The 24,205-nt window shown below is 44.5% G+C and overlaps 1 pseudogene; it reads right to left on the reverse strand.

Annotated features, from left to right (window-relative positions):
* Positions 1–20,565: 20,565 nt before the first annotated feature.
* LOC133052880 (melanoma-associated antigen B4-like) lies at positions 20,566–23,144 on the reverse strand (annotated as a pseudogene).
* Between the last annotated feature and the right edge of the window lie 1,061 nt (positions 23,145–24,205).

Below are 24,205 nucleotides of genomic sequence, written 5' to 3' on the forward strand. Positions count from 1 at the left end.
CGACCCCTGGGGCCTACATCTTGGAGGGCAGTCTCTTGTCCACTATGGGCTTTTGCAGACCAGACTGGAGCCAGGGGTGGCTTAGATGTCTGAGGGCAGTCCCGCTGGCGATGCCCCTCCTTTCCACAGTAATAGCAAGTCCATCCATTTTCATTGGGTTCCTCTGGGCATTTTTCCTCAGGCTGTTTCAGAGCAGATCTAACAGCCACTGTTGGGGCTTCAATCTTTTGCCTGGTTCTTTTTTGCCTCTTATTTTCCTCTTTACATTCTCTACTATAATATACCAACTGAGCCAGAGGTAACAGTTTTTCTAAAGACTGATTTGGTACAAATGCCTGTTTTTGTAACTTATGGCAGCTATCTGGAGCTGACTTAGTCAGAAATCTATACTTTAAGATCATTCCTCCTTCTGCACTTTCGAGATCAACATCAGTAAACGTGTAGAGAGCCTCCCATAGTCTATCTAGGAATTTACCAGAAGTTTCCTTCTCTCCCTGTTCTATATTGGCCAACTTAGCATAGTCTAAAGTCTCAGCGTGGGCTTGCTCAGCTGTTATTGGAACCACTTGGCTCCCAGTAGGAAGGAGGGCTATTTTGTGTTCCCTCGTTCCCCTTGTCTCACGTAAAGACATTCATCTCCAAAAGTAGTTCAGTTTAGTCACTCAGTTGTGTCTGACTCTTTGCGACCCCATGAACCACAGCACGCCAGGCCTCCCTGTCCATGACCAACTCCCAGAGACCATCCAAACCCATGTCCATTGAGTCGGTGATGCCATCTAACCATCTCATCCTCTGTCGTCCCCTTCTCCTCCTGTCCTCAATCTTTCCCAGCATCAGGGTATTTTCTAATGAGTCAGCTCTTTGCATCAGGTGGCCAAAGTATTGAAGCTTCAGCTTCAACATCAGTCCTACCAATGAACACTCAGGACTGATCCCCTTTAGGATAGACTGGTTGGATCTCCTTGTAGTCCAAGGGACTATCTCAAGAGTCTTCTCCACACCACAGTTCCAAAGCATCAATTCTTCAGGGCTCAGATTTCTTCACAGTCCAACGCTCACATCCATACATGACCACTGGAAAAACCATAGCCTTGACTAGATGGACCTTTGTTGGCAAAGTAATGTCTCTCCTTTTAAATACGCTGTTTATGTTTGTCATAACTTTCCTTTCAATGAGTGAGTGTCTTTTAATTCCATGGCTGCAATCACCATTTGCAGTGATCTTGGAGCCCCCAAAATTAAAGTCAGCCACTATTTCCACTGTTTCCCCAGCTATTTGCCATGAAGTGATGGGACCGGATGCCATAATCTTAAGTTCTCTGAATGTTGAGCTTTATCCCAACTTTTAAACTCTCTTCTTTCACTTTCATCAAGAGGCTCTTTATTTCTTTTTCACTTTCTACCATAAGGGTGGTGTCATCTGCATATCTGACGTTACTGAAATTTCTCCCGGCAATCTTGATCCCAGCTTGTGCTTCCTCCAGCCCCGCATATCTAGCTTCCACCAAAACTCAAGTTTGCGAGTCAGGAGTCAGTGTTTGTCCCTAGACATACATTACACCTCACCAAGTAAGGTCATAAAGTAAAATTAGCCCTGTAAAGTCTTCTATGTACATTTTGCATCGCCTGAATAGTCTCGACCACAAATGGGACTGTTTGAAATTCTACCAAGACTGAGGCAACCCCTCCTAGAAGGGTGGCCTGATTCTCAGCCTGTGCAATTGGGAGCCCCAGATAAAGGGGCAAAGTAAGAGAACAGGAGGGAGCTGAAAGTTTCACACCCAAATCTGTACCCTTAGAACATAAGTCAGGCATGTCTCACAGAGAGATAAAGAACAACACATAAGGAACCCATTTCCCTTATTTTCTACAGAACCGGTCTAGTTGTAAAACAGAAATAATTGAGAACCTTCAACAGGTCAGCATTTCCCGTCTTCCGAAGGATAGTGTGGCCATTCTGTATCACAGAAGAAGATCAGGCCTATATTTCTAAACTCTGGAGGATCACACTTGTCCCAGCATCTTTATTTTTTAAATACATTTTAAAGGAGTGGTTTTGAAACTGCTAGCTCCCATCTGTAAGAGAGAAAAAAGCAGCATCCAAAGCCGTGGCTTTTTTCCACTGGAAGCGTCCTTCCCTGCTCTAGATGGGGATGCAGACAGACTCTCCACCAAAGCTTTCCTTTCCTGGTCAGATGTAATCTGTCCTTCACCAATGCAGGCGTCTTACTTGTCCTTCCCATTTCTACCACTGAGGTGAGGTGGAGATGCACCAGGGGTAGACCTGATGGCAACCCAGATTGATTTCTAGTTCCTTACCACCAAGGCCTTTGTTTGATAGATTTGCCCTTTTCTCTGATGCCACCTGGGCTGGACCAGAGTAGTTTTCCCAGAATGTTTCCCAATCGGGGACTACTAGGGGAAACCTCCCTCTTTCACATCCCTATGCACATTCCTCAGTACAGTCCTGACCACAGTAGAAGCAGTGAGTCATAAAGAGAAGAACAACAACCAAGATGTCCCTTCTGAGTGTAACCACGCCACTATATGTGATAGTAAAAGAGGTTGTGGAGGGTTGGCCAGTGAGGAAAGAGTGATTTTGTCCTCAAGCTACTAGGGCCAATCCTTCCAGTTCATTTCCACAGCTTCCACAAAAGAAATATGTAAGGAGATGAGACAGAAGCCATCAGAGATCCTTCTATGGTCTACTAAGAGCTAGCACTACTAAAGGAAGAAGCCCATTTCTTTTCCAATCTGACCAGATCCTGCAGTTTCCCATCTGTGTCCTCAAAAACCTCATGGTCACCAGCATTGCTTCTATTTACATAGATAGGAGAACATAACCATGACAAAGACTCACTTCCATGTCACTGGCCCCTGAGGCAGGCAGCCAAGAGAGTGACCTCTAGCCTGAGAGGTGTTCCTGGAGCTAGAGTTTCGCCTCTCTCCCAAAAGTGCTCTTAGAAGCTTTCTAGAGAGGCTTGCCTAGTCTAGCAAGACTAAGCGCTTCTATACATGGGGTCTAAGTAAAAGTACACAATAACAGCATGGGTCACAAGTCCCTTGAAAGTCTGTCATCTGACAGATTAGGTTATTAGTTCTAATTCCCCATGCATTTATGAAATGTTCAACGAGACTAGGCAAAGCTGACCAAGAAAGGAAAACGTTCGGTCGACATGCCTCGCCCATTTCTGGCTGCTCCCCTCGCGGGGATGTTGGGTGTCTCTTGGCAGTGGCAGGTCAGTTAACACCCCCTACAAGACTCCTGTCTTGGGGGCTTCCTTCAGTCATTACGAGGCACCGTGAAACCCCAGAGCAGGGCTCATCACTCACTTCACCCAGGGCATATCATTCATTCACACAAGCACATCAAAGAGTTAGTAAAGTAAAGCAGAACACGTGTACACTGAGAAAGCAGAGAGGCTAGAGCTCGGAGTGTTCTTACCTTGTCCTGAAGATCCCTGATGAGCTCCCAAGATGATAGCTTACAGTGAACAATATTAGCTTAGGAACCAGGGACTAGGCTTGATCACTGGAGAGCTTTTGTGTAGCAGAGTTCTACTAAAGTAAGAAAAGGGACAGAGAAAACTTCTGACATAGACATCAGAAGGGAGATGGAGAATGCCCCCTAGCTAGACTTATCAAGGCCTTATATACTTTTTTCAGACCTGTTCCCACAACCAGCATCTTAAATTAACAAGATTAGAATGAACAATAGGAAGATCTTACCAGACCCACTCCCATAATGTACATTTTAAGATGACAGGTTTAGTCAGAAGTCTCTTGTTAAGGAGAACCATGTCCTCCAGCGAGATACATTGTTATATTGACTAAGATAAAGCAATGTAGAAAAGAACTTTCTCCTTGAGAGCTCCACACTCCTTTCTCCTTTTCCAGGGCTCCAGACCCCTTTCTCCTCCTCCTCTACCTCCTCCACATCCCTAGACTTCTTATCAACCTACCTAGGAATTGACTCTCTCACTCTGAAGGAAAAATTTGATTTACTTTGCATTTTTCTTTGGAAAATCAAGGAATGTCTAAATAAAAGCACATTTTCAGTCACTATTTAGAATTACTGGCAATAAAGAAAAAAGAACACATTTGTTTTACGTTATTATTTTTATTAAGTTTTATTGAAGTATGTTGCTTTACAATGGTGTGTTAGCTTCTGTTTCATAGTAAAAGCAATCAGACATTCCTATATGTATATCCTCTCAGTTTGGATTTCCCTCACATTGAGGACACTCCAGTGAATTAAGTAGAATTCCCTGTGCTATACAGTATATTCCCAATGGTTGTCTATTTTATAAATAGTATCTATAGTGTGTATGTGTCAATCCCAGTATTCCAGTTCCTCCCACCCTAACCCTTTCCCCCTTGGTATCCATATATTTGTTCTCTATATCTGTGTCTCCATTTCTGCTTTGTAAATAGGATCATCTATACGATTTTTTTCAATCCCACATATATACGTTAAAATTTAATATTTGTTTTTCTTTTTTGATTTCTTTCTTTCTGTATGACACTCTCTAGGTCCATCACAACGTCTCTACCAGTGACCCAGTTTTGTTCCTTTTTATGGCTGAGTAATATTCCACCAGGTTTCCCAGGTGGATCAGTGGGAAAAAATCCACCTGCCATTGCAAGAGCCGTGGGTTCAATCTCTGGGTCAGGAAGGTACCCCAAAGAAGGAAGTGGCAATACACTCCAGTATTTTTACCTAGGAAATCCCATGGACTGAGGTTTCTGGGTAGCTGCAGTCCTTGGAGTTGCAATAGAGTGAGATACAACTTGGCAACAAAATAACAAGAACAATATTCCATTGCATATACATACCACAGCTTCTTTATTCTTGCATCTGTTAATAGATCTGTAGGTTGCTTCCATGTCATGGTTATTGTAAACAGTCCTGCAGTGAATGCTACAGTGCATGTATCTTTTTGAATTATGGTTTTCTCTGGATATATACCCAAGAAGGAGATTGCTGTGTCATACAGTAGTTCTTTTTTATTTTGTAAGGAACCTCCGTATTGTTTTCCATAGTGGTTGTACCAATTTACATTCCCACCAACTCTGTAAGTGCATTCCCTTTTCTCCTACCCACTCCAGCCTTTATTCTTTGAAGATTTTTGGTGATGACCCTTCTGCCCGGTGTGAAGTGATACCTCATTATAGTTTATATTTCTATTTCCCTAATAATTAGTGGTGGGGGTCATCTTTTCCCGTGTTTGTTGAATATTTGTATGTTTTCTTTGGAGAAATGTCTATGTAGATCATCTGCCAATCTTTTACTTGGATTTTTTTTTATTGAGCTGCATGAAGTGCTTGTGTATTTCACAGATTAATCCTTTGTCCGTTGCTTCATTTGCAAAAATATTCTCCCATTCTCACAGTTGTCTTTGTCTTGTTTAATGTTTCTTTTGTTGTGTAAAAGGTTTTACATTTGATTAGTTGCCATTTATTTTTGTCTTTATTTTCATTACTCTAGGAGGTGAGTGAAAAAAGATCTTGCTGAGCACTTATTTTTAAATAGCACAATTTCTTCATATAAATATGGATATAGCATTTAGAATACAGAAAGTGATCAATGTTATTTATTGCTGCAAAGATCACCTACATAGAGGTCTTCATGTGAATAATGAGTACACTCATGTCAAGGAGAATATGTTTTCGATATAGATATCATTTATTCTTTTAAAATATAAGTTACTACTTCTCCTGGAGGGAAGCTCTTCAGTTGGTTCAGTACACATATCCTACTACTAGTAATACATTTCCCTATTTAGAATAGGAGTGAGTAAATCAGAGGCTGAATAGAATGAGGCCAAAAGTTAATCAATATTGGGGGGAAAAAAAACCTCTAGGAGTTATACATTTATCTTTGATCTCATTTGGAATATTTCTATTATCTTATAGTTTAAGAGTACTTTGTATGTGTTTCAGCAGTGTTAGAAAGCATCAAACATAAATATGATTTTCAAATCCTGTAATTTTACACTCTCAGATGAGGAACCTTGAATATATTTTGCTATACAGGCTCATACTTTCTTGTTTCTGTTTGACTATATCTGTATGAACAGATATATGTATGTATCGAGATATATATATACATATACATGTATATGTTCACATATATAGCACATATACATGTATGTTACTTATGTAAATGTGTCTGTGTGTCCCACAAGCTTTTCGTCTGAGTTTTAAATAAATATGTTTGAAATGTTGGATTCCATTTTAGGGCACTTGCATGCTGTGCTAATTTTGGCTTTAAATCTGTATTGTACTGCCATATCAGGCAAAGATGGAATCACAGAGAGCAGATTCAGTGCCTTGCCTGAAACATCTAACAAAACAACCCAGCACAATGGAAATATACTTATGACAACCATTTTTCATAGGTTGGACATGTGACTAGGAAAGACAGTGACTTCTGAGAGATTGAAAACAGGCAAGGTGAACCTAGAATGACCTCAGCTTGCTGCCATGTACCTGAAGCATGGGGGTGGCAGGTCAGGGGAAACCTGGCTGCCTTCCAAGTTGAGATGAGGCTGAGGGTCAGAGGAGGACCTAGGGGCTCCTCTGAGAATTCACAGGACAGAGAAGTGGAGGGTGAGAACTACACATATACAAAGAGAATTCTGGGGCCCACACACAGCACAGAATAGTTTTTGTTCCCTTCAATCATAGTGGGAAATCATATCCTGCCCAGGGCATCAGAGAGAGTCCTCAGAAAGGCTTGAGTCTGTAGTGATGCTATATGAATCTCAGGTTTGGGTGCTCTGATCACACGTAACAGCTTGAAAGCAGGAAACAGATCATAGTGTTTCAAAGTCTTGTAATTGAGTCCAAGAACAAAGGTGAAGATAGAGATATTTAAAGAAAAATCTTCAATTCCTTTGTGCTGTGTACGTGTGAAGAGGGTGAAGTTTATCGTATTTGGTATATAATTGAAAATTGTTATGCATGTAAAGGAGAAAAGGGGGCTTTCATGTTGTCCAGCGGTAGAGAATCCGCCTGCCAAGCAGAAGACGTGGGTTTGATTCTTGGCTTGGGAAGAAACCCTTAGAAGGAAATGCAGTCGACTGTAATATTCTTGCCTGGAGAATCGCACGGACAGAGGAGCCTGAGTTGGACATGACTTTAGTGATAAACAAGAACAAAGAAGAAAATATGTTCAGTAGTGTGGGCAAAAAGTAATGATCCAAACTGATCGAGAAATGAAACATGATAAAACAATTAAGGGTATCAAAAATTTATTGCTATATTCTATAGGTTTAAAACCTAGAGGGAAGATGAGATATATTAAGTAGAGATATGGAATAGGTAAAAAAGACTTACAGTGAATTTCAAGAGGACCCAACTACAATGAGATTAAAAAATTAATACTGGTTTGGACTAACAGTAGTTTAAATTTTATAGTGGAATAAAAATTAGTGGCAGACATATACTGGAACGAAATTAGTGGATCTATGTATGTTGACTAACACAGTGTATTTTATAGTACATTAAATCTAAGAAACAAAATCAACTTTAATAACCATCACAGATGTGGTTGTCAAATTTACTGGCAACATTTATAAAGGGCCAATTATGATTTCTTTGTATTAGTTTTTAGAATTTTGTAATAGAAGAATATATGCCTCATTATCTTGGTATTTCAAGTATTTAAATAACCTCACAGCAGTACTAGCAGTTGTGTATAATTAGATAAAGTAACTGCTTGCTGACGCCACAGACAGCTCCTGAAATCTGGATGGTTTAACACAGTGAAAAGTTCTTTTTTCAGTGTAGCAGGTATCGTCTGCTCTCAGGTGACTCAGGGTCCAGACTTATGCCACTCTGTGGTTCCATCCTCCAAACATAGGATCTTCATGTTTACTGCAGAATAGAAGGAGAAGGCAGCTCTGGATTGCCTCGACCTGTAAGTGACACTGTTTCTGTGCATTTGTCATTGTCAACAACAGCCACGTGAGTCTTCCAAAGTACAAACATATCAGGAAAGTAGCCTCGCCGTGCACCCAGGAAGGAAAGCAGAAGTCTGTCCCATCCATTGTTACATAGTAGATGCTCAGTGTAGAGCACTTATTAGAATTTGTTGTGGAAACACCCCCTTCATTTCTTGATGGCGTTTCTAAGGAGACCAAACTTGCCTTGTAGTTCTCCACCTGTTTTTTTGAATCCCGTACATTGCAGGTACATTCAAATATAGGATGACATTTAATTTTCAAAAGAGTCCTATAAAATCTTAGCAGGGAGGGCTCACCTTTTTCATTCAGAAGTACCTTTCTGAACCTACCTTCGAAATAAATTCTAGATTCTCTTGAGAAGGAAACTGATCTGCTATTGAGTCAGAATCACGACCCTAACTTGTGAGTCCCGGCAACCCTGAGCATGACTGAACATGCAGGACATGTCTATGGGTGTCATTAGGCGCAAGGGAAAACCATGATGTTTCTCTGGATGAATACTGAGATAAGAGGCAGCAGAAGGATGGCAGGTTATCTTGATCTTCATTTTTCAAGGCAGCATGTGTGCCAAAAAGCTGTTTTCCTCTCCTAGGAGAACTTTGGGTTTGAGGAATTCAGCCTCTGTTAATGTTTTCAAGACACTGATTTCCATGGTCTTTTGTCATCTCCAACTTATGAGGGAGGCTTTGGATATTAACCTCCTAGGAAAGCTAACTATTTGTTCTATTTATTTGGAGGCCAGTCTCAACACCATTAACACATTCCAAAGTTGGACATGAGGGCATACTGGGGAAGTCTCAGAGGAAGGGAGCTGTAATCTGGAAAGGTGCTGGGACTGGACACAGGTGCTGGGACCAGAGAGTCAGCTCTCCAGGAACCCTGGAGCAAGGGTGAGAAGGACGCTAGATAAACACAGCTCACCCGCAATCCCCAAATGGTAACTTATTCTTATATTAAACTTCCTTCATCAGGACTGTTTATAGTACTTTGGCTGCAGGGTTTTTTGTGTGTTTGTTTTGTTCTTCTACGTGAAATTTGTACTTTAGTTCTTCTAGGTATTTGGCAAACATTTCTTGCATCTTCTGCATTGTTTCTGAGATCCTGGATCATCTTCACTATCGTTATTCTGAATTCTTTTTATGAAACATTGCCTATTTCCACTTCATTTAATGGTTTTTCTGGGGTTTTATATTGTCCCTTTGTCCAGAACATAACCCTCTGTTTTTTCATCCTGATCAACTTGCTGTAATGTGGTTTTTCTTCTAGCTGCAGTTGGGTCATGGTTCTTCTTGCTTCTTTTGTCTGCCCTCTGGTGGATGAGGTTAAGAGGCTTCTATAAGCTTCCTGATGGGAGTGACATGAAGAGGAAACTGGCTCTTGCTCTGGTGGGCAGGGCCTTGCTCAATAAAGCTTTAATCTAATAACCTGCTGATGGATAGGTTTGGGCTCCCTCCCTGTGAGATTTTTGGCCTGAGGCCATCCAACCCTGAGGTCTGTGGTCTCTGTGGCACAGTTAATGATGACCTCCAAGAAGGCTTATGCCAAGGAGGACCTCTGGGACTGCTGCTGCCAGAGGCCCCACCCTGGGGTGAGACCCAGCTGACCCATGCCTCCACAGGAGACTGTCCCACACATGGAGGTAGGTCTGGTTCCATCTTTTGTGGAGTAAATGCTCCTTTCCTGTGGGTCCTGGTACGTGCAAGATTTTGTTTATGCCCTCCAAGAGTGCTGTGTCTGTTTCCCCTACTTCTGTGGGAGTCCTATAATCAGATCCCACTGCCCTTCAAGGTCAGATAGATGCCCAGGGGTTTCCCAGCCCCTTTGTCACATCCCCAGGCTGGGTACCCTGATGTGAGGCTCAGAACTTTCACAACTTGGGAGAACTTCTTTGGTATGTTTGTTCTCTAGTCGCCCACCCTGTGGGTATGGGATTAGAATTTATTGTGATTGCACCCCTCCTAGTGTCTTGTTGTGGCTTCTATTTTGTCTTTGGACGTGGGATATCTTTTTTGGTGGGTGCCGACATCCTCTTGTCGATAGTTGTTCAACAGCTAGTTGCAGGTTTGGTGCAGGAGGAGATGGACAGACATTTTTCTACCCCGTCATCTTGAATGAAATACAGTTTAGAGTAGTGAGAAGACAAGAGAATTGAAGGACACTAGGTCTGCCTCATTCTGGGAGGGGTAGAACAGTGGCCTCTCGACAGATGCGGACCAAAGGTCTATTACCAGCTTTCTCACAAGTCTTGTAAACTTCAGAAAATTGGAAATTCATAATTTGCAAAGTGAGTCTGATAAACCTTACTTTTTAGAACTAATGTAATATATGTGATATTTATAAATCTCTTGCAATAATGGTTTTTAAAGAATGACATTTCTTACTCTGATAATTATGACCCCACACCATACAACTCTTCAGGGATTTTTTTTTTTTCACTTTCATGAGATGTCAGAAAATATGTGGCACTTTTGGAATGAACAAATTACTGCTAAACCAGTAAAACTGTATAAAATTTCCCCATTTGTAAATATGCCATTTTAATGTAGAGGAATCTCTCCTGGCTGGATGCTACTCAGAGATTTTAGATTTGTGTCAAGGACAAAGATTCTTCCCTCCCAGGTGCCTTTTCATCCACACCATACTCCCTCACCACTGTTTTCATTAATTTCACTGCCACTAAGAGTGTAGTCTTCATTTGAAGTTCCCAAATTATGCTTAAGTAGTAGATGGAAATAAAAGCAAAAATAAACAATTGGGACCTAATTAAACTTAAAAGCTTTTGTGCACTGAAAGGAAACTATAAGTAATGTGAAAAGACAGCCCTCAGATTGGGAGAAAATAATAGCAAATGAAACAAAACTGACAAAGAATTAATCTCCAAAATGTACAAGCACCTCATGCAGCTCAATACCAGAAAAATAAATGACCCAATCAACAAATGGGCCAAGGAACTAAACAGACATTTCTCCAAAGAAGACATAGAGATGGCTAACAAACACATGAAAAGATGCTCAACATCACTCATTATCAGAGAAATGCAAATCAAAATGACAACGAAGTATCATCTCATACCTGTCAGAATGGCTGCCATCAAAAAGTCTAGAGACAATAAATGCTGGAGAGGATGTAGAGAGAAGGGAACCCTCTTGCACTGTTGGTGGGAATGCAAAGTTGTACAGCCACTATGGAGAACAGTGTGGAGAGTCCTTGAAATACTGGAAATAGGACTGCCATACGACCCAGCAATCCCACTGCTGGGCATACACACTGAGGAACCCAGAATTAAAAGAGACTACGTGTACCCCAGTGTTCATTGCAGCACTGTTTACAATAGCTACAACATGGAAGCAACATAGATGTCCATCAGCAGACAAATGGATAAGGAAGTTGTACGTATAGACAATGGAATATTATTCAGCTATTAAAAAGAACACACTTGAGTCAATTCTAATGTGGTGGATGAAACTGGAGCCTGCTTTACAGACTGAAGCAGTCAGAAAGAAAAACACCAATACAGTATATTAACACATCTATATTGAATTTAGAAAGATGGTAACGATGACGCTATGTGCAAGACAGCAAAAGAGACACCGATATAAAGAACAGACTTTTGGACTCTGTGGGGGAAGGCGAGGGGGGCACGACTTGAGAGAATAGCATTGGAGCATGTATATTACCACATGTGAAATAGATGACCAGTCCAAACTGGATGCATGAAATAGGGCACTCAAAGCCGATGCACTGGGACAACCCAGAGGGATGGGATAGGGAGGGAGGTGGGAGGGGTGTTTGGGATGGGGGGACATCTCTACACCCGTGGCTGATTCATGCCAATGTATGGCAAAAACCACCAAAATATTGTAAAATAATTAGCTTACAATTAAAATAAATTAATAAAAAACAAAAAAGATGAGTAGTAAAGCATTTCTTTAACAGAGTCTCCTCCGAACCCCAGTGCAGAGAGTGCTGTCATCGTGAGAGTGTAACAGGCAGGAAGGCCAGGGGTCTTCAAAGGGAGGAAACAGGCTCCTAGTGTCAGACAATTTTTATCTCTCTAAGGGGCAGGAGGAAACAAACAAGTGTTAGATTTTTTCCCCTTCTCTATACAAATTTAACAAGAGGTTTCTCTTAAAATTCTGTGTTTCCATAACAACACCTGGTTCCACCTGAACTTAACTTTTCTCAAACCTTGAGTTAACCAATGCGTTTTTCTTATGGAAATGCTTGTCTTATGCTATGTTAATGAACTATGTGTTTACCCTAGACTCTGTCTTTCTTCAAGTCGGTTCTGCCTAAGACTCCGAACCAACTAGAGAAACCAGTATGTTTTACCGCTACATTGTTCTCCTAATCTATGTTAATGAAACTATATTTACTTGGAAACCTGCCTTTCTTCAAGATTCATCTCAATCATTTTATGGCCCGGGATGACTCACCTGCTGCCATTGTTATTTCAAAATGCATGTTGTGGTTGAGGGGCCTGGTGCCAGTCTCTGGGTTTTGAGCCATTTCCTTTCTCTAATTAGCAGATGGCTAGTAGCTATATAATATCCGGCCAAAGACTAGTAGTGGGGCACTCTTTCTGTCCCCTTCTGATGTCTATGTCAGAAGCTTTCTCCATCTCTTTTACACCTCAATAAAAATGTTTTACACAAAAACTCTGAGCGATAAAGCCTTGTCACTGGCCCAGGATTCAATTCTTCTCCTCTGGAGGCCAAGAATCCCAGAGTCTTTCGTGATTCAGTAACAACCTTTCACCAGTGGCTATTAGACATCTCAGTTAAAGGAAATACCATCCTTGTTTCTTGCACACTCCCTGGAGACAAGGGGATTAAATCCCTAGTTTATACCCTGTGTTCTCCTGCACTGGGGCAGGAGCACAGAACCCCTTTTATCCCTGCCCCAGGTGGAGATTCTGTTTAACCCCCAGTCTCCAAGTAAAAATTAAGGGTAATCTTACATTCCATTCCTCAGCCTTTCCACTCAAACCCACCACCATCTCAGGGTTAACCCATACCCCCAATTCACTCAGCTTAATCATTTAGCCCACGCCCCCCAGCTAACTTAAAATTACATCCTCAAGGGAACCACAGTGTCCCAAAGCGCCCAACTTCCTCGCGTCAGAGCATTTACATTTAACTGCTCTCATCTGGAACCTCCTCTCCTCATCCCTTGTTTCAACTTGTCACGTGTTTCACTCTCAGAGGGTATCTCACCATCTTCCTGATATGGCAGCAACTCCTAAAGTTCTATGGTCAGTGGCTCAGTCTTCTTTATTACCCACTGCAATTCTGCTGTGGAGCATTCCAAAGAGTAGGTGCTCAATTAATGGTTGGAAATAAGAGTAACAATGATAAACACGTCTGCTTTTTATGAATTAATTTCTGGCTCAATCTTGAATAATCTAAGAAAATACTATTAATTTTACAAAAGAGAAGTACTAAAATCATTCAACAAAACCAAAAACTTACCACTACTTTTTCTTTTCATTTTTTCCTTGACCCAAGTTGTTTTACTGCAAAATCTATTCACATTTGCAGTAAAATCCCTCTTCCACTGCTGTGTTTTCTTATTATGAAAGTGAAAATGAAAATCTGTCCTGTCCAACTCTTTGCAAGTCCATGGACAATACAGTCCATGAAATTCTCCAGCTCAGAATACTCGAGTGGGTAGCCTTTCTCGTCTGCAGGGAATCTTCCCAACCCAGGGATTGAACCAAGGTCTCCCGCATTGCAGGCAGATTCTTTACCAGCTGAGCCACCAGGGAAGCCCAAGAATATGGCAGTGGGTAGCGTATCCCTTCTCCAGCAGATCTTCCTGATGCAGGAATCAAACAGGGGTCTCCAGCATTTCAGGAATATTTCCCATTCTTGATCACACAAACAATGAAAGATTTCTAAATTTGTTTTATAAAATATCAAACCTTTAACTCAAACCTGATAAGCAGGAATAAATATGTGATCCATATGGTCACCAGTGGAATGGTGATTTCCTCAATTTTTGCCCTGCCAAAGAGAAAGAGTTCAGTGGAGACACAGAGCAGTTTTAAGTTGCACGAGTTTTATGAAGCAGAGCAAAAGTACACTCCCGAGAAAGGATGAGAGCAGGCTGTCTGGACACCAGAAGTGGTTCTGCAATGGGATAGGATGTGTGCCCTATGTCATTTGACTGACAAGTTGATGGACAGCTTTAGGTTGTACAAATTGTCTCATAGTGTGCACGCAGTTACCCATAAGTACCCAAGCAAACCCGACAGAGTGGGAGGGAAGACAAAAAGCACAGTGCTATTTTTTATAAATATGGCATCATGAACCCTGGTTTATATTAGTCACCTTTTAGGTCTTAGTGCCCAGTACTGTTGCCTGGAAAATCCCATGGACAGAGGAGCCTGGTAGGCTGCAGTCCATGTGTCGCTAAGAGTCTGACACGACTGAGCGACTTCACTTTCACTTTTCACTTTCATGCATTGGAGAAGGAAATGGCAACCCACTCCAGTGTTCTTGCCTGGAGACTCCCAGGGATGGGGGAGCCTCGTGGGCTGCCATCTGTGGGGTAGCACAGAGTCGGACATGACTGAAGCGACTTAGCAGCAGTAGCATGTCTTTGTGCACCTATGCCACCCTGTGCTAGCAGGTTGTCTTGCTTGGTCCTGACATGGCTGGAAACCTAGTGGTGGTCATTGGCCGGAACAGGGAGGCTCTCTGGGTGTGCTCTGACCACCAGGGTTCAGATGGGGAAGAGGAAGACAAACCATCTCTGGCTGCTAACCTGGCTCAAGTATTCTACTCCCAATTGGATTCTAAACAGGGAATACCGTTGTACACATGGGAGATGGTGGGAAGTTTGTCATGTGACAGCTATCTCCCAGCTGAGTGCTGACTCTGTATACAGTTGTCCTATCTGCCTGAGAGAGTGTCTGTGAAAGGATGATATAAATGTCCTTCCAGGTTAACTCAAAAGTCATAGATGTCTAAACTTGCCTAGATATTTTTTCGGGTCATCTGAGAACTTTCCTTAATCTTCTTTTATCCAACTGAGACCCTGCATGCAGAGGGAATCTCTGATACTGATGGAAGTCTGGTGGGCCCTATGACTTGCTGAGGTGGGCAGAGTTTAAGGAGTCTGGAGCCCCAGGTTAGAGGGCAAAGCGTTGTTGATGGGGGGCAGGAGTAGTGGTGTTCAGTGCTGAGTATAGTGAAGAAGAGATCTGTGGTCCAAGAGGCTCCATCTTTTGCCCAGAGAGAGTTCCTGTGAACAGGGCTCAGTGGCTGGCTGATGGTTAGTATCATCGGGAGAAGGGGAAGGGCTTTTGTAGGCAAGTGAAGCATTGCCAAACCAGCAGAGTCTACCTGACAAGTCTTTCAAAGTTCAGAGTTTTTCCTTAAGGCAAGGGAGACTTTGACATAAAGGACCTCGCTCAAATGCTAAGGGCAAGAATTCAGTGATGGACAGTCAGTTACCCATCTGAAAAGGAAATGATGAAGGCTCATAAGGGGCTTGAGGTGTCGCTGATGTCCCTCGTGGCCTTTTCATGGCTGTGCCCTCCCTCACCTGTGATCTTGCTGGGCAGAATGTGGTGAAGTTCTTAACCCAGGGGCCGTTGTGGCTTCCCTGAGTATTTTTTTTTTTAAAGAAATTATTTATGTATTTAATTTTGGTTGCGCCAGCTCTTCATTGCTGCTTGTGTGTTCTCTAGTTTCGAGGAGCAGGGGCTACCCTTCATTGGGATGCACTGGCTTCTCATCGTGGTGGCTTCTCTTACTGTGGACCCCAGGCTCTAGGACGCATGGGCTTCACTAGGTGCAGCAAGAACTGGTGAAGTAGAAGAGGTGTTAGGAGATTGCTGTTGTTGTTCAGTCTCTAAGGCATGATTGACTCATTGTGGCCCCATGGGTTGTAGCCCGCCAGGATCCCCAGTCCATGGGATTCTCTGGGCAGGACTACTGGAGTGGGTTGCCATTCCCTTCTCCAGGGGAACTTCCCAATCCAGGGATCGAACCGGCGTCTCCTGCCATTTCAGGTAGATTCTTTACCGTCTCAGCCACCAGGGCAGCCATATTTCAGAAGGTAGCCAGAAAAGTTTTAGCTCAGTTTCTTTTATTTTCTCTCTTTGTCCATTCTCTCCCTATCTTGTAAACACAGTCAGCTTGAATTTTATCAACACACAGTTGAGGCATTCATGGCATACAGCGTCTGGATTTGTACACCCAAAGGCAAAGATATTGGGAGTCTAGGTGCAGAGAAATGCAGAAGAAAGTGACTTTCATTCTAGCACTATGAGCCAGTTTAACAGCCAATAGTTTAAAATTTTTGATGGGGTGGCATGGAGACCTCCTCTACTTGAAACTTATCACATCAGGTTGTGACTAAAATCCACGTGGCCAGGACTCCAACCCCCCAAAATCCAGTTTGGGACTTGAACCACAGTCTCTTAATTAGAATCACTCACCTGGTACATGGACTTACTGTGACTCAGGTTCCTGTGTGTCTCAGTGCACAAGGAATTTAGCAAGACGCGAAGTGTTAGGCAAGAAATAGATTTATTTGTATAGGATACTTGTAAATGATGCAAGCAGGCAGGTGATGGAGCTCTGCCTGGAGGATTAAGTGGAATACATTTTATAGTCAAGGGAAAGTGGAGGACTAGGAAAGACTGTTTTCTTTGAGTAAAGGTCAGGCTTATATCACTCGCTCTGAATTTGTTTGGAGCAGGAGAGTGTGTGACCTTATGTGGTCAAACTTGGATTATCGTAGCACTTCTTCAAATCAATAGAAGGGTGGTGACATTCTTCTTTTACCTAAAGGCCTGGGGGACATCTCATGTATTATTTATAGATTTATATTTAAACTAACCTGCTTCCTTCCACTACATTCTGATACCTTTCTTGAACTGTGTTAACTTACAATGGTCTACAGGTGGTTCCTAGGTTTCTCCATCTCTATTCCCCACCCACCCCCACCTAGACGTCTAGATCTACCTGTCTGTCTCTCTGTGCTCAGGCCCTCATTCATGTCTGACTCTTTGCAACCCTGTGAACTGCAGCGCTCCAGGCTGTCTGTCCATGGGATTCTCCAGGCAGGAATACTGGAATGGGTAGCCATTTCCTTCTCCAGGACATGTTCTAGAACAGGGAACAAACATTCATCTCCTGCATTGCAGGTGGATTCTTTACCACAGAGCCACCTGGGACCTGTATCCTTTGCTATTCTATCCCTGTCATATGGAGGCCAGGTCCCCCAGCCAAGAGCAGACTTATTTCTTCGAGGGTGCATTCTTCATGAAGGTCTCCAGCTTGGACTTTTGTCTGGCATTTAGTGAGCAGTTTTCTTACCAACAAATGGAACAGGACGTCATGCATTAGCAGAAATACCAAAGGAAAACTTTCCTATCAAGGACTTGAGGGGAGGGGCAGGTCACTTGGTTTGGGGCCTTCCTTCAATTCCCATTGTCATGGAGGATTAGAAGGACAGAGGCCCACGGAAATCAGTTTGCACAGAGTAGCTCAGCCATGTATGAAATAAGTGTCCTCCCTGCCACATCAACAGTTACTTGAAGCTACTCTGGAGAAATGACCAGGTGTCCTCTGGGAATCCTGGGAGGTCTTGCAGCTCCTCTGTCTTTACCTGAGGACGTGTTCTCAGAGTAAGGGCCACAACTCTCTGAGACCCAATAGAAGAAAGCAAAGGTTGCCTAACTTACCACATCTACCTGTGGTCTCTCAGGACAGAAAGCTTTGGCTGGCAAATTGAGGCCTTCTGATGGCTGGCTGCACCAGTCAACGCTCAGGCTCCTCAATTTGACTCCTGGGAAGACCTGTATTTCCTCCCTCTCTTCACTATTACTGTCCTCTCTCCAGGTCCTCACACTGACTTCCCATCTCCTAAGGAGGCCTGTCCTCTAATGCTACAGCCTTGAATTCCCTGAGACCATCTCAGAGGACGTGAGGGCTCCCTCGTGGGCATGCCTGCATGTGGTCACTCATGGCTGACTCTCTGGGAGGGATTCTGTGGTGTCCCCACTTTTATAGTGTGAGTGGTTCCTTTAGTCCTCATGGTACTCTACTTGACTCTTGGCATGACCTGGAATTCCTATTGGGGTTGACCCCTGAGCCCCAGCGCCTCACCTCCTGAGATTCTCTAAAAGGAAATGTGTGGGGTTCATCATGCCAGCGTTCCCGAATTTGCCAAGGGAGGTATAGAGGGCCAGGGATGTGATCTAGGTGCAGTCCCTTTATCCTCATTTGGAATCACTAGTTTTACACTCTGTACTGAAGTGAGGCTTCTCCCAGTAGACCAAGGGCTCTCACCTCCCTGAGACCACTTCAGCAGAAAGAGAAGCACTTTGGCCAGAAAGCTTTCTCCTGGTTCTCGTAGGGCTGACATCAGGGATATGCCTCCACAGTCTCCTCTGTTCTGGGTTGAGTTGTCCTCTTGCTCCCCCTTCAGGGACCTCATCCTCACTCCTGACCAGACCCAGAGCGCACCCTCCACTGACCTGAGGCTGTGCTCCTCAGAACAAAGGCATTAATTTCTTGGAAGTTCTGGATTGGAAGACAGGATGAACCAGATGTGTGCAAAGCTATTGGGGCCTTCTGAGGAGGAAAACACTATAGGGCTCCACTCTTCTGGAGTCAGTGGCCCCCCAATCTTAGATCAGGTTTCTTACCTTGACTTCTGGTGACATATGGGGATCCACCCTCTCTACGGGCTGAATCAGCTGACCTGTGGCCAAGGCTTTTGCCTTCTTGAGACAACAGAATGATAGGTGAGAGAGCTATTCCCTGGCTACCCTTGCCTGTTCCTCCGTGCCATCCCCCTTGCTATGGGGGCGTCCATTCATCAGAACCCAGTGTCCTCACTGTAAATCCTCTGAAGGCCTGTTAGGGTCTCCTCCTTGGGCAGAATTGGAGCTGCTGCCATAAGACCAAGGCACTCAACTCCCTGAGAACCCCTCCACCCTTGCCCTGCAGGAAAGGAAGGTGCACCTCAGACAGACTGCTCTCCCCTGGCCACACAAGTCAAGAAGCAGGATGTAGTTTGTGGGACCACTAGTGTTCTAAAATCTTCCCCTTGATAACTCAGAGGCTGGGACTCCTCCATCCATTGACCTGAGGACACAGCCCTTAAGCTAAGGCCTTTATGTCCCTGAGAATCGGGAAGGATAAATGAGGGCATATGGATCTTTTCAGAATATCTGACATTGGATATGTTCGTGACTACATTGTCCATGAGTAGTTTTGTTTTCATTCATACCATTCACTTAGGAACATTATTTTAACTTTATTCCAAAAACAGTGCTTTGGGACAGGTATCCAACGGCATACATTTTTTGGAGTGTTTAGAGGAAAAATGAATGAAAAGACATGATGTCTGGCTTAGGCTGGGAGAAGTGGCACTTTGTCGGCTCTGCACTAATCCAGATCAGGGCATTAGTCCTGGGAAGGTCACTTCATCAGTTTGTGAACTTGAGAAATTTGCACGTAACTCCATAAACGGAGTCTGCTAAATCCAATCCTGCATGAAGGCTGGAATGCATGTAATACATATAAAGCAGTGGCATACTGATGAAGAAGTGTTGTTTTGTAATAAATGAAAGTTATGATTTCTATGAACCCCTCAAATACCACCTTCCCATCTGAAACTATTTTTAACCCAGAAGGGAACAAAGAATAGGCAGTAAATTACTACAAAAGAAACAAATATTCTTAAATGAGCTCAATGAGTCAAACTTTTTATTTTTACTAAAAGAAAGTTTAAAAGAAATGAGGTAAACCACAATTTAAAGACTTTTTACTCTCATTTTTTTCTCTATTTTCTTTGTGTTTTTCAATATTTTCTGGGGTTGTCTTTCACATTTCCATGAAAATCTCTTGCAATGCTATGTTACCTATTTCCAGATCATAAAGACAATAGAGATATTTCATGAATATCTTTAATTTTACAAAAAGTGTACCTTTAAAACTTTTATAACAGCAATAAATATAACAGCAGTATCATTATCAAATTAATACTCTTAAGAAAAGCAAACTCTTAGAAGTAAAAATATTTGAAATAAATGAAAAAATTATATATAGAATTTATTTGTGTGCAACAGAAAGATCAATGAGATCTAAATTTTATTACTCCACCCCTATGATCCTGCACTCTAGAAGCTTGACTACTCTTCAAGAAAAATTCTCTTCTAGTGTCATGTTATCTTGTTTAGATTGTGAACAACATATTCAATACTTTCAGTGTGCTTTACAAATCCCCACACTTTGAAAACATTAAAACAGCAAGAAACTGATTTATGATTCATACATTTAAATTCTGAAGTACAATAAACATTATCAAAAGTAATCACATTTGAAAACACTAAACACCTCCTTCATCTCTTTACCTATCTACTTTAAATCATCTTTCATTAGGTATTTCTCATATGGATAAAAGAAAACAGATATATATTTTGTTAAAACAAGCTGCACCTAAACTCGCTTACCATTTACAACTGTAAGAACATATGGGTTTTGTTTCCTACACCCTACTACTCTGCACTATTTAGGAGTGTGACTGCTCTCTTCCAACACAAAGGGAACAAAGTGCCCTGCCCGCCTCCCTAGATGTGGGAGGAGCTGCAGGACTTGGCCCTGGAAGGGGCACTGGCCTCGCCACGGTTGGAGTCCTGGCCGCGCCTCTCGGCCCTGCTCTCTCCGCCTGATCTCTCAGAGCCTCCTCATAGAGGTCTGGGAAGGAACTAGGGACCGAATGGAGGATCTTGGCCAGAACCTCCAGTACCTTCATCTTACTGGTCTCAGCACAAGCTCTCGGGCCCCACAGGAACTCATAGCGTGGAGGATCACTATTGGGCACCTGGCGGTAGTTCAGGTATTCCTTCTGCACCAGATCTTTGGTGATGAGCCTCCTGGGCTCCCCAAAGATCCAGTGTCTCCTCCCAGCATAGATTCCCAAGATATTGAGGAATTCCCAGACCTCCTCCTCGGTGGCCCGGTTACCATTCATGAAGATGACCCCCAGGAGCAACATGAGGAGACCGGACTTGGGAACCCCACCCTCATCATTTGGACCTTCGTCGCCCCCGAGGCTGAGCTTGCTGATGAGGACGTAGATGTTCTTGCTGCGGTCGACTTCCTTCAGCTCCAGGCCAAACACCAGCTCCACGCGCTCAGAGGCTATCCTGAGGATTTCGGGGAAGTGCTGCCTGTACTTCCTGCTGACGACTTTCATCAGGGCCTTCTGCGTGATGGGCTCCTTCTTGATGTATTTCTCCAGCAGGAATTCCACCAGCATCTTGGCCTTCCTGGCCAGAGGATCTTTGAAAGTGCTCTCCATGGCAGGCGCCACCTGGGAAGCACCTGCACTTTCCTCCTCTGGGCCCTGGGCACCTTCATCAGATTCTACGCAGGTAGGCCCTGCATCAGGAGAGCTAGGGGCCATGGCTCCCTGAAGCTCCTGGTGATTGCCAGTATCAGGGGTGCTCGGGGGAGAACCCTTAGGGACAGAAGAGGGGGAGGAGGGGCACTCCTCTTCTGGGGCTGCAGCAGCACTGGCCTGGGCCTCCTTAGTGGTCCCCCAGATCTGGTGGCGTTTCCCGTGGGCATGGTACTTGTTTTTGTGCCTCCGAGGCATGGTGACACAGGTCAGGGTCCGCAGGTGGGAGTGCGGGCAGGAAGGCAGGCAAGGAGGGCACCTGGAAGAGGGAGAAGGAGACACTGTGAGCATCTTCAGCAAGGAGAGTCCTCCCTGGCTTGAATGGAAGCCACCTCTGAGGGGTCCTTGAGGCCAGTGCTCTAGGACCCACAGGGCTCCTGTTCACCTGGTCATCCGGCCACCTGTGATCGCTGAGTAGCAAGTGAGAGTGAGCCCTGGAGTGCAGCAGAGAGTCCTGCCTGGGCGTTAGAGGGGTAGCCAGTGGGGGCTGGCAGGGGAGGCAAGTCCTCTCAGCTGACATTCAGAGTCAGGATGAAAACTGATGCGAGACTCCCCATATCCGACGCCCCCTCTCCGGCACACAGCCCGATCCCTCTCCTATCTGAAATTGACTCTGCCACCTTCCCAGTCACCCCAGATGAGGAGAGGAGGGCGTATTCAGACCCCCACTGAAGGGTCCCAGGACCTTCCCTTCAGCTGTCTCATGGCTTCCCTCTCACAACCAGGCTCCAAGCTCCCCTCTCAGACCGCCACCCCTCTTCCTGATGTTTTGCCAGGAGGAAATGCTGACCACCGGGGAGGATCCTGAGTTGCCCGTTTGTCAGGGAGGTTGGTCCTCATCCTGACTCTTCCCAAACCCTGACATCCTCGCTCTACTGACTGGCTTCTACCCCTCAGACCAAGGTCCCCTCTTCCCTGAGTGTCCCGCAGACGAGGTTGCAGTGAGGGAGCCCTAGCCTTTAGAGCTGCCTGGCCGCTGCCCAGATGATCTGCGGCCAAATCGTGGTGACTGGGGAGTTACACATGGCCGCCGTTCTGGTGTATGGAGACCCTCAGTTGCCCCGAGGGTCCCTCCTTCACTCCCCGGGGCCAGTGGCTCTCCCTCTCCTGAGCAGAGCTGGGGTCCAGCAGAGCCTGACCGAGGCATTCTTTCCCGAGACCCCCTAGTGGATGGTCTTGGGGCCTAAGAGCTAGGCTGGACCCTCTGGTCTGAGGGTAGCGGTAGAGCAGCCGGAGGTTTTGCGGCCCCCTCTTTTCGGAGGGAAAAGGGATTCGGGGTGCAGAGACAGATGTATCCTGCACTCGTAACTCATATCACCTCCGATCTTGACACCCAATGAGACTTGGGACGACTCCCTCAGGGCACTGTCAAAGGCAGCTGTCAGAGATGGTGGCACAGTCAAGGATGGCGTCACACCCTCAGCAAGCTTAGGAGGACGTCACTTCCTGTCATGCGCATCTGGGCTCGAGGAGGAAAGTAGGGGCGGGACTTGGACAGGCGGGGTTCCGGGGGAGCTTCTCACAGGATTGGCAGGTGGACGTTCCCTTGACTCTTAAGGGGTCCTGGGCCGTCCCTGTCCTGAACTGTCAGCTGGCTCACTGCATGCCTCTCACTTGTGTCAGCACCCCCAGCTGGAAGAATTGGGGAGCTGAAGCCGAGCAGCCTTCCTGGAGCCCGTGAGACCGCCAGCGAGGGCTCTCTTGGGCTCCCTCTTCTGTAGTAAGCGATGCTCTGTCGTTCTCCATGCCTTCCCTTAACCCCTGTAGGTGCTGGGCTACGTCCCATCTGCTGACCTGAGGCCAAGGCCTCACATCAAAGATGTGAACCCCCGAGTCTCCTGGTATGAAGTGCACATATATCTCATCTCGCCATTTCTACCTGAGGCTTCCTGGAAATGGCTGCTACAGGTAAGATAAGCTGAGAGGGAAGGATGGGAGACGGTCTTCTGTGGTGTGGAACCCCTCACATGTCACTCAGAATCTTCATTCATATTGAGTGCTGACAGGGCCTGGACATCCTTCCCTTTCTGGTATAAGTCCACCCCTGTCCCCAACTATGCTCATACAATTCCAGAAGAATAAGTGAAGGGGCTCCTTAGCCTGCCAGTTCTCACTGTGGGCTCTCAGTCGACTGCAGGGTCATTGCTCAAAAGTTCTGAGATGAAGTTCTCTCGTTTTGTACAATTACTGTGATACTAACTTTTTTCTTTTAGTCCCTGTGTGATAGTCTATTAAGGTGATCATTTAAAAGGGCCAGTTCTCATCCACTAACATTCCCTGGTGGCTCAGCCAGTAAATAATCTGCCTGCAGTGCGGGAGACTTGGGTTCAATCCGTGAGTTGGGAAGACCCCTGGAGGAGGGCATGGCAAACCCCTCTAGTATTCTTGCCTGGAGTATCCCCCTTGGACAGAGGAGCCTGGTGGGCTACAGTCCATGGGGTTGCAAAGAGTCGGACACAACTGAGTGACTTAGCACACACACAACGAACTTTGTGCTGGTTGTTTCATGAGGTTACTTTCCATGTCCTGGCTGTTGTAAATAGTGTTTCAATGAGCAGTGTGATACATGCATGTTTTGTTTACCTAACTTATAAATAGACTAATCAGTGTATATGCCCAGTAGTGGTATTGCTGCATCATATGACAATTTTCATTCTATATTTTAAAGGAATCTCCATACTTCATTCCATAGTGGCTATATCAATTTACATTCCCCCTCAGAGTGCAAGAGGGTTCCCTTTTATTCACACCCTTTCCTTCATTTCTTATTGGTAGATTTTTTTTTATGACTTTTCTGACCAGTGTCA

The sequence above is a fragment of the Dama dama genome, chromosome X, assembly GCF_033118175.1.
Source record: "Dama dama isolate Ldn47 chromosome X, ASM3311817v1, whole genome shotgun sequence".
In the NCBI taxonomy this organism is placed as follows: Eukaryota; Metazoa; Chordata; class Mammalia; order Artiodactyla; family Cervidae; genus Dama; species Dama dama.